Here is a 14,320-nt window from a genome sequence, read left to right as displayed (position 1 = left end):
AATCATTACGTTCAAACTCTTCCACTGATTACACGGACGCGAAAGAGTTGCCACGATTAAATTGATGCACTTTATTCATCTTATCATCAATGGTTTATGACGACGTAGTTTCTCTGAGCAAGAATTGAATGAATATGAAACACATTAGATGAGCCATTATCAATGTACACCCGTTGAATGTGGTAACAACCTTTTTACGTCATTATCTTCCCACGGTTTTATTTGTATCTTTGTGTTCAGTTCTTTATTTTTTCCTTTTCTTTAGCAAAATCGTCACTCAATAACTAATGTTAATCCTAAATATAATTTATAATTACAATTATAATGTAATTAACCGAATAAATTCTGATTTTTATTGTCATGCGGAATATATAACCAATTTTATTTTATTACGACAAAATTCTAAAACATGCATCAAACATTAGAATATCGCCATGAAATTATTAATCACCCGTTATGTACAATTGTTTAATGCGTATTCACGATAGCTCTAAAATGTGTCGTTAGAAAAATCATATTTAATACGGAGTATAAGATAATATGTTTGACTGATCAGAGAGTCTTGGCTTAGCGTTATCGAGGTAACTATCAATTTGTGGTTGTGAGTTCGAGTCATGGAATGGACCAATTCATGATATCATATGGATGTAGGTATTCGTTTGATTGATAATTTTTATATACTCGATAGTAAATTAATGAGGGTAATAAATTAGAGTAAAATGAATTGTTTAGCGATTTATAATTATTTTATGCACATAGCCAATTTGTTTAGCATAACCAAAATACGAAGATATAGTATATATATCTATATCTATAATCTATAATCTATAAAAATAAAATAATAAAGTTACTAATAAATGAAATTAAATTAGCTAAAGTGGTGTAAATAAAAGTCCAGGGACTAAAGTGTAAATAGAAGTCTAGGGGCTTGATTTTATTTATTGATAGTGTAGGGATAACTTATGTAACTTTATTCCTTTAAGTTGTTAAATCTATTTAGAGTAGTTTATTAGTTAGTTGATGTATATAATCATATGTAATGAATCGATTGTATACATCTTGAATGAATGAAATTGTTGAGTTCATCGTTCAATCTGTATCTTCGTTGTTATCACTCTTTATGGTATCAGAGCTATAACAATGGAGATTTATGTTTAAATCGTTAATTCGTTACTTTCTGTGTTATGAATTTTAGTTAAATTCAACTCTATATTGTTGTCGTCTTTGTGATAATCTTCATTTTTCGCTTCCGCATAACCCTGATTCATTAATTATGTGATCAAATTTCAATGACTCAACCTAATTTTCAAAGTCCTCTTTACATTCATTCTTTCAATGGTACAGGATCTCTGTTAATCCAAGAGAAACTTACCGTGGCGCCGTTCATTGGAAATAGCTTTGTCTAGTAAGCGTAAGCTAGGTTTTGTTACTGGAGCAACTCCTAGACCTGTTGAAGCTAATGAAGCTGAGTTGTGGGATACTTGTACTAATATGGTGATAAGATGGATTAGGAGCTCTGTGGTGGAGTCAATTCCTAAGTCTCTAATGTTCATAGGAACGTTTGTTGAAATCTGAAAACAATTGGAGACAAGGTTTGCTTTGAGCATGAGACGACCCGTCCTAATCCATAAGGACGAATACAATAACATATGATTAATCGCGAGGTATTTGATCTCTATATGATACATTTTACAAACATTGCATTCGTTTTTAAAAGACTAACTTTCTTTTCATCGAAAATTGACGGCATGCATACCATTTCATAATATATCCAACTATAATTGACTTAGTAATAATCTTGATGAACTCAACTACTCGAATGCAACGTCTTTTGAAATATGTCATGAATGACTCCAAGTAATATCTCTAAAATGAGCAAATGCACAGCGGAAGATTTCTTTCATACCTGAGAATAAACATGCTTTCAAGTGTCAACCAAAAGGTTTGTGAGTTCATAGGTTTATCATAAAATAATAAAATTCATCATTTTGATAGACCACAAGATTTAAATCCTGCATGGTACAAATGGGCCCGAATCCTATATCCACCTGTAATGTACATGCGATATCTTTTAAATACATTATACCTTTCTCATGTACGAAAATCATTTTTCATAAATCTTAGTAACCGTACACATATCTCGTGCACAAAAACAACATACACATAACCTGTGTATAAAATCATTCTCTCGATACATAACATTCACTTTTCATTTCTATCATAGCTTAGCTTGGTAACCGACCTTAACATATAATGCGCATAATAATATCCCCAAAACAGAACATCTCGTCTGTATAATAATCATATAAACTTTGAAGTACTAAACACCACGCCCACTAGCCCTTCCGTCTAGTGAACATTCTGGGTGGGGGTGTTAAACCCGGTAGCTACCTTTAGGATTCGCGTCAATTAGGCGTGCACTAATTCTCAAAATTAGTGATGTTCCCTAATTCTTAGGTTACCAAGCAATAATAATCAGGGGAAAAATATTCATATCAATTGTGGCAATTATCACATCCACGTAATTCAATGGTGGCAATTATCACGTCCACATAATTCATTCGAGGAATGTTTTGCTTGTGTCTATCTCGTCAAACATTTATAAAAGCAGTTCATGTATTCGCAGTTCAAAAATATATTTCAAAAACATTTAATAAAGCAGTTGTAAAAATAGCGCATGTATTCTCAGTCCAAAAAATGTAAAGAGTAAAAGAGAATCAAATGAACTCACTCTACTGTATTTTGTAGTAAAAATACATATGACGACATTGAACAATGCAGGGTTTGGCCTTGGATTCACGAACCTATATCATTTGTATATTTATTAATATACATAGTTGTAATTGAACAAATATATATAAATTTATTAGTTATATCCTTTTTATATTAATAATATATATATATATATATATATATATATATATATATATATATATATATATATATATATATATATATATATATATATATATATATATATATATATTATTAATATATGTTTCATACATTCATTTTGTATACAAATATTTTAATTATTGTTATGTCATATATATTAAACATATCATTTGTATATCAATAATAGTAGTTATTTTAATACCAAAATAATCTTAGTAGTGGTAAAATGATAATAATTATAATACTTAATATTATTAATAAGATAATAATGTTAATAATTCTATTAATGCTAATATGTGTAAAAATATTAATTTTTATTGTAAATGACAGTTTTAATAATAATGATCTACTAATAATAATAATAATAATTCTAATCATAATCATAACATTTATATTACTACTAAAATGGTAAGTTTAATAATATTAGTAATACTTATAATAGTACTAATGATAATATTAATAATAATATTACTTAATAATAATACTAGTAATGATAATGATGTTAGTAATAACGATAATAATATTATTAGTCATAATTGTGATTTTTAATTGTGTTAGTAATAAATGATAATTTTTATTAGTAATAATGATAATAGTAATAATAACAATCTTATTACTAATGAAAATGTTAATAATAATATTACTTAGTGATATTACTAGTATGGTAATAATATAGGTTATACAATAATAATAATAATAATAATAATAATAATAATAATAATAATCCTAATCGTAATTATAATACATATACTAATATTGACGATATTGATAATACTTTTAAGGTGATCAATGATAACGATACTTTTAATATATTAAGGATAATAACAATTATCATAATAATAATAACAATAACTAATAATAATCCTAATCATATAATACTTATATCAATACTATTAATGACATTAACAATACTTACTAATGTTACTTAATTAACAAAAGGGATAATAATATTAACCATAGTATTTATGTTACCATAATATTAATAACAATAATAATAATAATATTAATAATAATAATATTAATAATAATAATAATAATAATAAATATGATTTTTGGAAATTAATTACTACCTCAAAACGCTTTTAAAAAAATAGATGCCGCAAGTCGGGCTCGAACCCGAGACCTCTAGCCAAACCCGACACTCCTCTTAACCAATCGTCTGCTGATATCATATTCGTTTAAAAGCAGAACCCGTTTATAATTAACCTGTTTTTCTTTTCTGTTTCTATTCCCTCTTCTCCTTCAATTTATAAGTGACCGGGAACAACTTCATCATCAAACAAATGATTTAATGTTTTAATTAAGATTGAAATCGAATTGTAAATAACCTAAGCAAGTTACTTTCGTTAAATTAAGTAAAAAAAATAAAAAAATAGTGTAAACACACAGCTTCGCCGCTGCCGCTGTTTTCTTTAAAAAAAATAAAGATTTCAATTTTAATGAAGTTTTAGTTCATGAGTTCAATATGAAATAAGTTCTAAATCAATCCTATAAACTATTGGAATCATCAATTGCTCAAGAAACATCAAAACGATTACGAATTTCGCGATGAACAAAAAGTTTAACTTTTGAATATAAAACTTTGACTTGTAAATTCGATTTTGTTTGAAGGAATTGAGAGTTGAAATCTTACAGAAAGTTTGTTTAGGTACATCCTAACACTCTTGCATTTATACATTTTGAGTTTGGATTTGAATTCGAATGATGAGCAAAAAGTGAAGAAGGCAGAGTGTCGAGCTTTTTCTTCAAAATTTCGATTTAATTTTTCCTGTTCTAATTCGAATTGGATAAGTAGAGGTTTAGGTAGTGATTGAGTGATATTATTACAGCTAAATTCTTCCATTATAGTTTGTTTGGTAGCCTAACTAATTCGACAAGAGAATAATTCAAGGACAGAAACATGATAAAAAAAAATAATAACATAGATATAGATGGGTAACGGAATTGTACAATATGATATAGTGATGTAACAATTTTTGGAGACAGAATCAATAATCAGATAAAGTTGGATTATGACATGAACTGAATTTCAATCTATATCCCTTTATTCTTATTTATCAATAATTATCAAGTATAAATATATAATAAATAATAATTACAATACTAATAACAATAATAATATAATTAATAATAATATTAATATTATCAATTAATACTGATAATATAATGATATAAATAATAAAGATAATAATATGGTAATATTATTAATAACAAAAATGGAAGTTTTGATAAGTTTGATCATAATGATAAGAATGATAATACTATTATTAATGATACTAATACATTGTATTATTTTCTAATAACTATAATAATAATGATAATAATGAGAATAATGATAATAATAGTTCTGAATAAAAAAAAATGGTAATATTGTTTAATAATATTACTAATCATAATGACTAAAATCATAACTTTACTACTAGTTATAATGATATTTAACAAATCACAGGTATCAATTTTAGTATTATAATTTTAATAATTTTGCTATTTATATTAATAATGATAATGAATGTGATAATAATCATATAATAATTATAATTAAACTTGTAATTTATATTACAATTTATATCATGTATTATATGAATACATCTATTAAATATTGAATATTTATATATTTTTTAAATGTTACAATATAATAGTTATTAATAGGAATCTTATATATATATATATATATATATATATATATATATATATATATATATATATATTACTATATTGATTCATAATAATATCTCATATCTATTTATATATTCATTTTAATAATAACTTAATTATTTTGTTTATTATTTTTACATTTTTAATTCTTCTTGATTAAAGTGTATTTTAATTATTAAAAAAATATATATATTACATATACTTATATTTATATTTATATATATGTACATATTTATTTACAAAAAAAATTATTCGTGAATCGTCGGGAACAATAGAAGGGTAATTGTAAATATGAAAACAATTCAAAAATTTTGAGATTCAACATTGCAGACTTTGCTTATTGTGTCGGAATTATTTAAAGATTAAGTTTAAATTTGATCGAAAATTTCCGGGTCGTCACAGTACCTACCCGTTAAAGAAATTTCGTCCCGAAATTTGAATGTAATGGTCATGGTTGACATTAAGTATGTTTTCATGACTCATATGAGTTGAAAATTAGAGTTTTATCATCAATGAATGATATGGATAGAACAAATCGTTTATGTGAAGAGTACGAGTGAAGCTATCACAAAGTAGTGGAATGAGGTAAATAAGTTTCATCATAACTTTTGACGTAGTCATGGTTAAATTGCGGAATTCAAGGGATTTAGAGAAAATCTTTGTAATAAGAATTTGATTCTTCGATATTTAAGGAAATAGGATCTTCTTTGGTTAAATACGATAATATTTCTCGATTGCCTTGTCGGATATTTCAATATAAATCCATCCTCTTCGTTTCCTCTATATTCTAAAGTTCCATGCTTTTGTTTTCTCTTCCTGACTTTAAGTCAAGCGAATAATGGTTCAGAATTCATAGGTATAGAGTTTCGAATGAACATGACTAACGTTCTAAGAGAGAAATTGTAATAGCACGATCTCAATTGGTTAAATTACCAGAATTCAAGAGAAAGATAGAACTATCAGGAAGATATGTTCTTGATATGTTTAGAGACTAAGTAGAATGTACGAGTCATTTAATATGGCACATAATGACTTTATGGTCTGTGAATCATCATGTTCCATTAGAAACTCAGCATGACTTACTGTAATATAATCACGTTGATCAAGTGTCATTATATTATACTAACTCATGCATCAATTTCCAACACTACTTCAAAAAAACATTCATAGTTTAAACTCGAAATTTTACAGAATATAGAAACTAATAGTTTCTTATATGATGTAACACTGATAGCGGGAAGAGATAAATGATTTCAGATAAGGATAGTTATGAAAATATCTTCAGAAATATCGAAGATATTTATGACGATATTTTGGAATTTCTAAGTTCGAAGGTTGATGAAGAAAAATTTTCCGCAAGATTTTAACATGACCTCGGAGCAAGATATTCTCTAAAGATTTCATCGGATCCAGAATTACCTGGATCCTTTGAATATAGGGTTTGGTCCTTGTATTTGTCCTTGGCCTCCTTCGTGGTTAGCTCAATCCGTTTTCCAGTTCCAACTTTTCTGAGCTTTTCCAACATACTATTCTTTATTATCAAACTTCTGGCTGTTAAGATCGTTTACAGTTTTTACTGCTTCATTCAGCTTTTTCAACATTCCGAGTATTGATTCGTAGACTAGGTGCTTTTCAAAATTTCAGAATGGAATGTGACGACCCCGTCAAAACCCTTAACGGATCCGTCAGTTGGTCCCACAGCTTGATCGGACTTAAATGAATTAAATAAACAAAGTTGCATTCTTTTATTTCAAATGTTGCCCAAAAAGGAAACAAACCCAATTAAGTAGTTTAAAATCAACCAACCATAGTAATGAACCAAAAGTTGACACAAAACATTGCCAACAAACCCACAATTTAAATTATCCAAAATAGAATGCAAACTTAAGTTTCATAAATAGTTTCATAAAATCTGCCCAAATGCATGCAGACTCTTCTAACGACAGCGGAAGCATCAAATAACTCAAGTACCTGTGAAAACATGCAAGTAAACTGTCAACACAAAGGTTGAGTGAATTATAGGTTTAAATAAATATGTAAACTTTAGACCACAAGATTTAAAAATGTTAGAAAACATTAAACATTATTCCATTATCAATGAGCCACCTGGTAACCACTTAACCCTTTATTTACCCTTACCAAACACAATAAAAATATACACTTGGACAGTGTATCTACAACAAATTACGAAGTACTAAACATTCCGATTATAAATTGCTAGCGCGACTAGCTCGAAATGGGGTTGTCAAACCCGATAGATCTATTCGTAGGATTCGCGTTCACCGGTAGAAACCAATGATTACAGTTACCAGACTAGGGAATATTTTTGTCCAACTCACAATGAATAATTAAATTTAACTGTTACTTGTGTCTAACCGTAAATAAAAATCTGCATGTAATCACATCCCAAAAATATACTTTGAAAAGTATGTAAAAACGGGACTATAACTCACCTTAAATAGCAACTGAAGAAATCTCACAAACAAGCGAACAGCAAGTAAAGTAAAGTGATCAAGAAAGATCACAACGCCGACCTATAAATAAAGCAGGTCGAAATAAATAACTAACTTAGGCCAAGTCTTAGTATGATAGCTATTGTACATGTTGCAAGTAGGCATAGAACATTACTCAGCAAGCATCGGTTTGATTGAAACAGCATAAGGACACACACTTTCTATTTTTAGAAAGTTTCTATTTTTAGCAGGTTTCCATTTTTGGAAAGTTTTCTATTTTAGGAAAGTTTCTATTTTTGGAAAGTTTCTATTTTTGGAAAGTTTCTATTTTTGGAAAGTTTCTATTTTTGGAAAGTTTTCAAATTTAGAAAGTTCTATTTTTAGAAAGTTTTGAAGTTAGGAAAGTTTCCTTATTTAGAAAGTCAACAGAAGTCAACTGAAAGTCAAAGTCAACCGAAAGTCAACTCAAAAGTCAACCTTGGTCAAACATAGTCAACATTAATTTGAAAAGTGTAAGTTATAATAATAACATAGGTTATAATGTTATTTAAAGTCAAAAGTGTATAACAATGTCTTAACATAAGTTTAATTAAATAAAATGAATTATTAAAGTTAATATAAGTTGAAATGTTATAATTAGTATAACATAAGTATTTAATTAATTAATTAAATATCAATCATAATATAAATATTATTAATTTATAATAAATTTTAAATCATATCATAAGTATTATTAATTAATAATGAATTATTAATCATATCATAAGTTTCTAATTAAAATTATTAAATCATAAGTATTTAATAATTAAATCATAATTAAATAATAATTAAGTCTTATAATAATTAAATAATTATTTAATATTTATTATAAGTCCTTTAATAATTTCTCAAAAACAAATTTAATACTTATCATAAGTATTTTCCTTTAATAATAAAAGTATTATTAATCATAAGTTTAATTAAAATGTTAATTAAATCATAATTAATAATTAAATGATACAATAAATATTTATATCATAAGTTTTAAATAATAATAATTACTTCTTTTATCATAAGTAATTAATTAATAATGAAATCCATTAATTTTAACATAAGTTTAATCATTAACCATAAGTTTTAAGTTTAAAAGTTCACCGGGTCGTATCTTGAGCCCCGGGTGTCGGTTTCGGGCAAGCCACATATGCAACTTCACCTACTCAAACCACCCGACACAATTATGAACTCAAGAACACTCCAAGAACAGTCCTTAGGTCGTGGATATCAGCCATGACAACATTTCGGAAATCAATTTACTCAAAATGGTAATTCGGGCACAACGGGTGAACCGTGGCTCGGATTTAGGTGACCCGAACATAAAAATTCGTCTCACCATCAGTCCTAACCAAATGACACACCCTAAAGACACCAAGGATGGTCACAAAGTCGGACCCAACCTTGTTCATGCCAAGAACACCTTTCAATCTTTAACAAAAACCAAATTAAGCATAACTAGGGCTCCGGGAATCGAAACGACATGAATTCGGAGTCTAAAATTAATGTCTTGATGAGAGGAACTCATTTATATACTTTATTTTAACATTCATATCAGTTACAAAGTCAGAATATATGAATTATACTGCTGTCCAAAATTTACAAACCGAAATCATAAGCAAACGAGTAATTCTACGCATCCAAACAACATTACAACAACTAATATACATCATACTAATAATATAACATACAAAATCAGTAATATATATGAAAAATCAAAAAGCTAGGATTAGGGTTTATACCCAAATCGAGAATCAAAGTATATGATCGCGTAGAGAACGAAGAGAGGAACACGATTGTATAAACGATTTGATGATCCAAGCAATAAAAAGTGGTGAAGATGGTGATGTATGGTGGTGGTGGCGACGGCCTAAAAGGGAGAGGGAGAGAGGAGAGCTCAAAATAGAATTAGGTTTTGTGTTTTGCAAAATAAAATGGAAAAAGGAAAAATCAAGGGAGTATACTCCCTCCCTTGGTGGACTTCGGCCGAATGGGGTGTGTGGGGTGGGCCCCACTAGCCCAAATTTGTTAAATGAAGAATTCCTTATGGCCCGAAAGCCCGAACGAATCCCGAAACGCGAAAACACGCTTACGCGATTAAAAATCCGGAAAGATAACAAACGCGCGACGAAAAATAAATATAAATACACCTAATAATAATATGACCTTAAAATATCATATTTAAAATATTTAGGATTTAAAAATCTCGAAAGCTCGACCGTTGGTTTAAAAACCGAAAAGATTCGCCGGATGGAAATCCGCGAGACGTAGAAACGTATAAATTAAAATATGAATACATATATTCACATAACACATAATAATTATTATATATATATTATTACAAAAATAATAATATAGGTCATAGAAATGACGTGGCACACTAACAGTTAACGGTCGTTAAATAATTAACGGAAAAAGATAACGGAAAAAGTAGGGTCGTGACAGTACCTCCCCGTTACGGAAATTTCGTCCCGAAATTTAAGCAGGCGCAGGGGTTGACTCGGCATCTGAGAACAAATGCGGATACTTCTGCTTCATTTGGTCTTCACGCTCCCAAGTGAACTCGGGACCGCGTCTAGCGTTCCATCGGACCCGAACAATAGGAATTCTGCTCTGTTTAAGAGTCTTAACCTCTCGGTCCATGATCTCAACTGGCTCCTCAATAAAATGCAATTGCTTGTCAACTTGAAGTTCCTCCAAAGGAATAGTCTGATCAAATTCAGCCAAACACTTCTTTAAGTTCGAAATATGGAAAACATCGTGAACAGCACTGAGTTCTTGTGGCAACTTCAAACGATAAGCCACCGGTCCAACTCTTTCAATGATCTCAAACGGTCCCACAAAACGAGGACTTAACTTCCCTTTTTTACCAAAACGAATAACACCCTTCCAAGGCGAAACTTTTAACATAACACGATCACCAACTTGAAATTCAACATCTTTCCTTCCTTTGTCGGCATAACTCTTTTGCCGACTTCTAGCAGTTCTCAACCTTTCTTTAATTTGAACAATCTTCTCAGTAGTCTCGTGAATAATCTCTGGACCTGTAAGTTGAGCATCCCCAACCTCATTCCAACAAATAGGAGATCTACATTTCCTACCGTACAAAGCTTCAAACGGTGCGGCTTTAATACTTGCGTGATAACTGTTGTTATAAGAAAACTCAGCTAACGGCAAATACTTATCCCACCCATTTCCAAAATCAATCACACAAGCTCGCAACATATCTTCTAATGTCTGAATGGTCCTCTCACTTTGACCTTCCGTTTGAGGATGATAAGCAGTGCTCATATCCAATCTAGTGCCCAAGGCTTCTCGCAACGATTGCCAAAATCTCGATACAAATCGACTATCTCTGTCGGAAATTATAGAAACGGGAACACCATGCCTCGAAACAATCTCTTTCAAATACAAACGGGTGAGTTTCTCCATGGAATCGGTTTCCCTAATCGGAAAAAAGTGAGCCGACTTAGTGAGTCGATCTACAATCACCCAAATCGCATCGTAGCCACCCGAAACTCTTGGTAACTTAGTGATAAAATCCATAGTGATACCTTCCCACTTCCACTCGGGAATTTCTGGTTGTACCAACAATCCGGACGGTTTTTGATGTTCAGCTTTAACTTTAGCACAGGTCAAACACTTAGCCACATACGTAGCCACATCACCTTTCAAATTGTGCCACCAATACAGCTCCTTAAGATCCTGATACATCTTTCCTGAACCAGGATGAATAGAGTATCTAGACTTATGAGCTTCATCTAGAATTAACTGTCGAAGACCTCCAAACTTCGGAACCCAAAGACGTCCCGCAAAGTACCTAGTACCATCAGCTCGAACTTCAAACTTCTTAGCTACTTTGGCTACATTCTCTTTCACGAAATTCTCCTCCTTTAAGGCTTCTTGTTGTGCCTCAAGAATCTGCCTAACGAGGTTTGATCTAACTGTCATATTCAAAGCTCTAACCCTTCGTGGTTCAGCCCTTTCTTTACGACTCAAAGCATCAGCCACAACATTGGCTTTACCCGGATGATACAAAAGGTCACAATCATAATCATTCAACATCTCAATCCATCTTCGTTGTCGCATGTTCAAATGTTTTTGATCGAGAATATGTTGAAGACTCTTATGATCGGTGTACACAGTACTCTTAACACCTAAAAGATAGTGTCTCCAAATCTTCAGTGCAAAAATAACAGCTCCCAACTCTAAATCATGAGTTGTATAGTTCTGTTCGTGAACCTTCAACTGACGTGACGCATACGCAATAACCTTATTTCGTTGCATCAAAACGCAACCATAGCCTTGTCGTGATGCATCGCAATAAACAACAAAATCATCATTACCCTCCGGTAGAGACAATATCGGAGCGGTAGTCAGTTTCTTCTTCAAAATCTGAAAAGCATTCTCCTGTTCATCCTTCCACTCATACTTTTTCCCTTTATGCGTTAAAGCAGTCAGAGGTTTCGCTATACGAGAGAAATCCTGGATGAACCTTCGATAGTAACATGCCAATCCTAAGAATTGACGAACTTGAGTAGGAGTTTTCGGGGTTTCCCACTTTTCAATCGCCTCAATTTTAGCAGGATCAACTTGTATTCCTTGTTTGCTAACAATGTGACCAAGGAACTGAACTTCTCTTAACAAAAAAGCACACTTAGAGAACTTAGCGTACAACTCTTCTTTCTTTAACAAATCAAGCACTAACCTCAAGTGTTCTTCGTGCTCTTCATCACTCTTAGAATAGATAAGGATGTCGTCGATGAAAACAATAACGAACTTGTCCAGATAGGGTCTACACACACGGTTCATGAGGTCCATGAACACAGCAGGTGCATTTGTCAATCCGAACGGCATAACAAGAAATTCAAAGTGACCGTAACGGGTGCGAAAAGCAGTTTTTGAAACATCAGATTCTTTAACACGCAACTGATGATAGCCAGAACGAAGATCAATTTTTGAATAAACAGAAGAACCCTGAAGCTGATCGAACAGATCATCAATTCTCGGAAGAGGATAACGATTTTTAACAGTGAGCTTATTCAGTTCACGATAATCAATGCATAAATGAAAAGAACCATCCTTCTTCTTAACAAACAGAACAGGAGCTCCCCAAGGGGACGAACTAGGACGAATAAAACCCTTGTCTAACAACTCACGGAGTTGACTTGACAATTCTTGAAGTTCAGAAGGCGCAAGACGATAAGGAGCACGTGCTACAGGAGCAGCGCCGGGAACAAGATCAATCTGAAATTCTACCGCGCGTTGCGGCGGAAGGCCAGGTAAGTCATCGGGAAACACCTCGGGAAAATCCCTAACAATATGAACGTCATCAACGTTCTTTACTTCCTTACTAGGATCAACAACATGAGCAAGGATAGCATGACAGCCTTTGCGGAGATGTTTACGAACTTTCATACAGCTAATAAGGTTTAACTGTGTGCATTTCTTATCTCCAAAGACCATCAGTGGCTCTCCAATCACATCAGTAATTCGAATAGCCTTATCATAACACACGATCTCAGCACGGTTTGCAGACAACCAATCCATACCAATAACAATATCAAAACTACCAAGTTCAATCGGTATCAAATCTATCTCGAAATCCCTACCACCCAGATTAATGTTACACTTACGATGTACAGTCTTAGCAGTAAGTTCCTTACCATTAGCTACTTCAACAACATAAGTATTGTCTAAGAGAGTTAACGGCGTTTTGATTCTCGGACTTAATTTACTCGACACGAAACTTAAATCAGCCCCTGAATCAAATAACACATAAATTGATAAATCATTGACTGAGAACGTACCAGTAACAAGCTTAGGATCTTCCTCCGCATCCTTAGCATTAATGTTGAACGCTCGGCCGCGTGCAGTCTCTGCAGTCTTCTTGTTGGGACAAGCATCTCGGAAATGCCCCGGCTTCCCACACTCATAACAAACCCTTGGATTACCTCCATTATTCGATTTCCCATTACCGTTACCGTTACTACCTCTATTACCAACAATATTATTATTACCACCAGTCGCGGGAGTAGCAGACCCCGGCAAAAGCACTGTACAATCTTTAGCAATGTGCCCTTGCTTAGAGCACCTCTTACAAGTAACTGTGCAGTAACCATCATGAACTTTATAGCAACGAGGACACACACGCTGATTTCTGTTATTAGCACCTGAGGTATCCTGTTTCTTCTGCTGATTTTGGTTTTGATTGCGGTTGTTATCCCACTTTCGTTTCCCATTATCAGCCTTCTTGACAACCTCCTCACTACTTTCAACAACTGTAG

This window comes from Rutidosis leptorrhynchoides, chromosome 3 (assembly GCF_046630445.1).
Source record: "Rutidosis leptorrhynchoides isolate AG116_Rl617_1_P2 chromosome 3, CSIRO_AGI_Rlap_v1, whole genome shotgun sequence".
NCBI classification, from domain to species: Eukaryota; Viridiplantae; Streptophyta; class Magnoliopsida; order Asterales; family Asteraceae; genus Rutidosis; species Rutidosis leptorrhynchoides.
The sequence above is the reverse complement of the archived record's forward strand: the minus strand, read 5'-3'. Positions refer to the sequence as shown.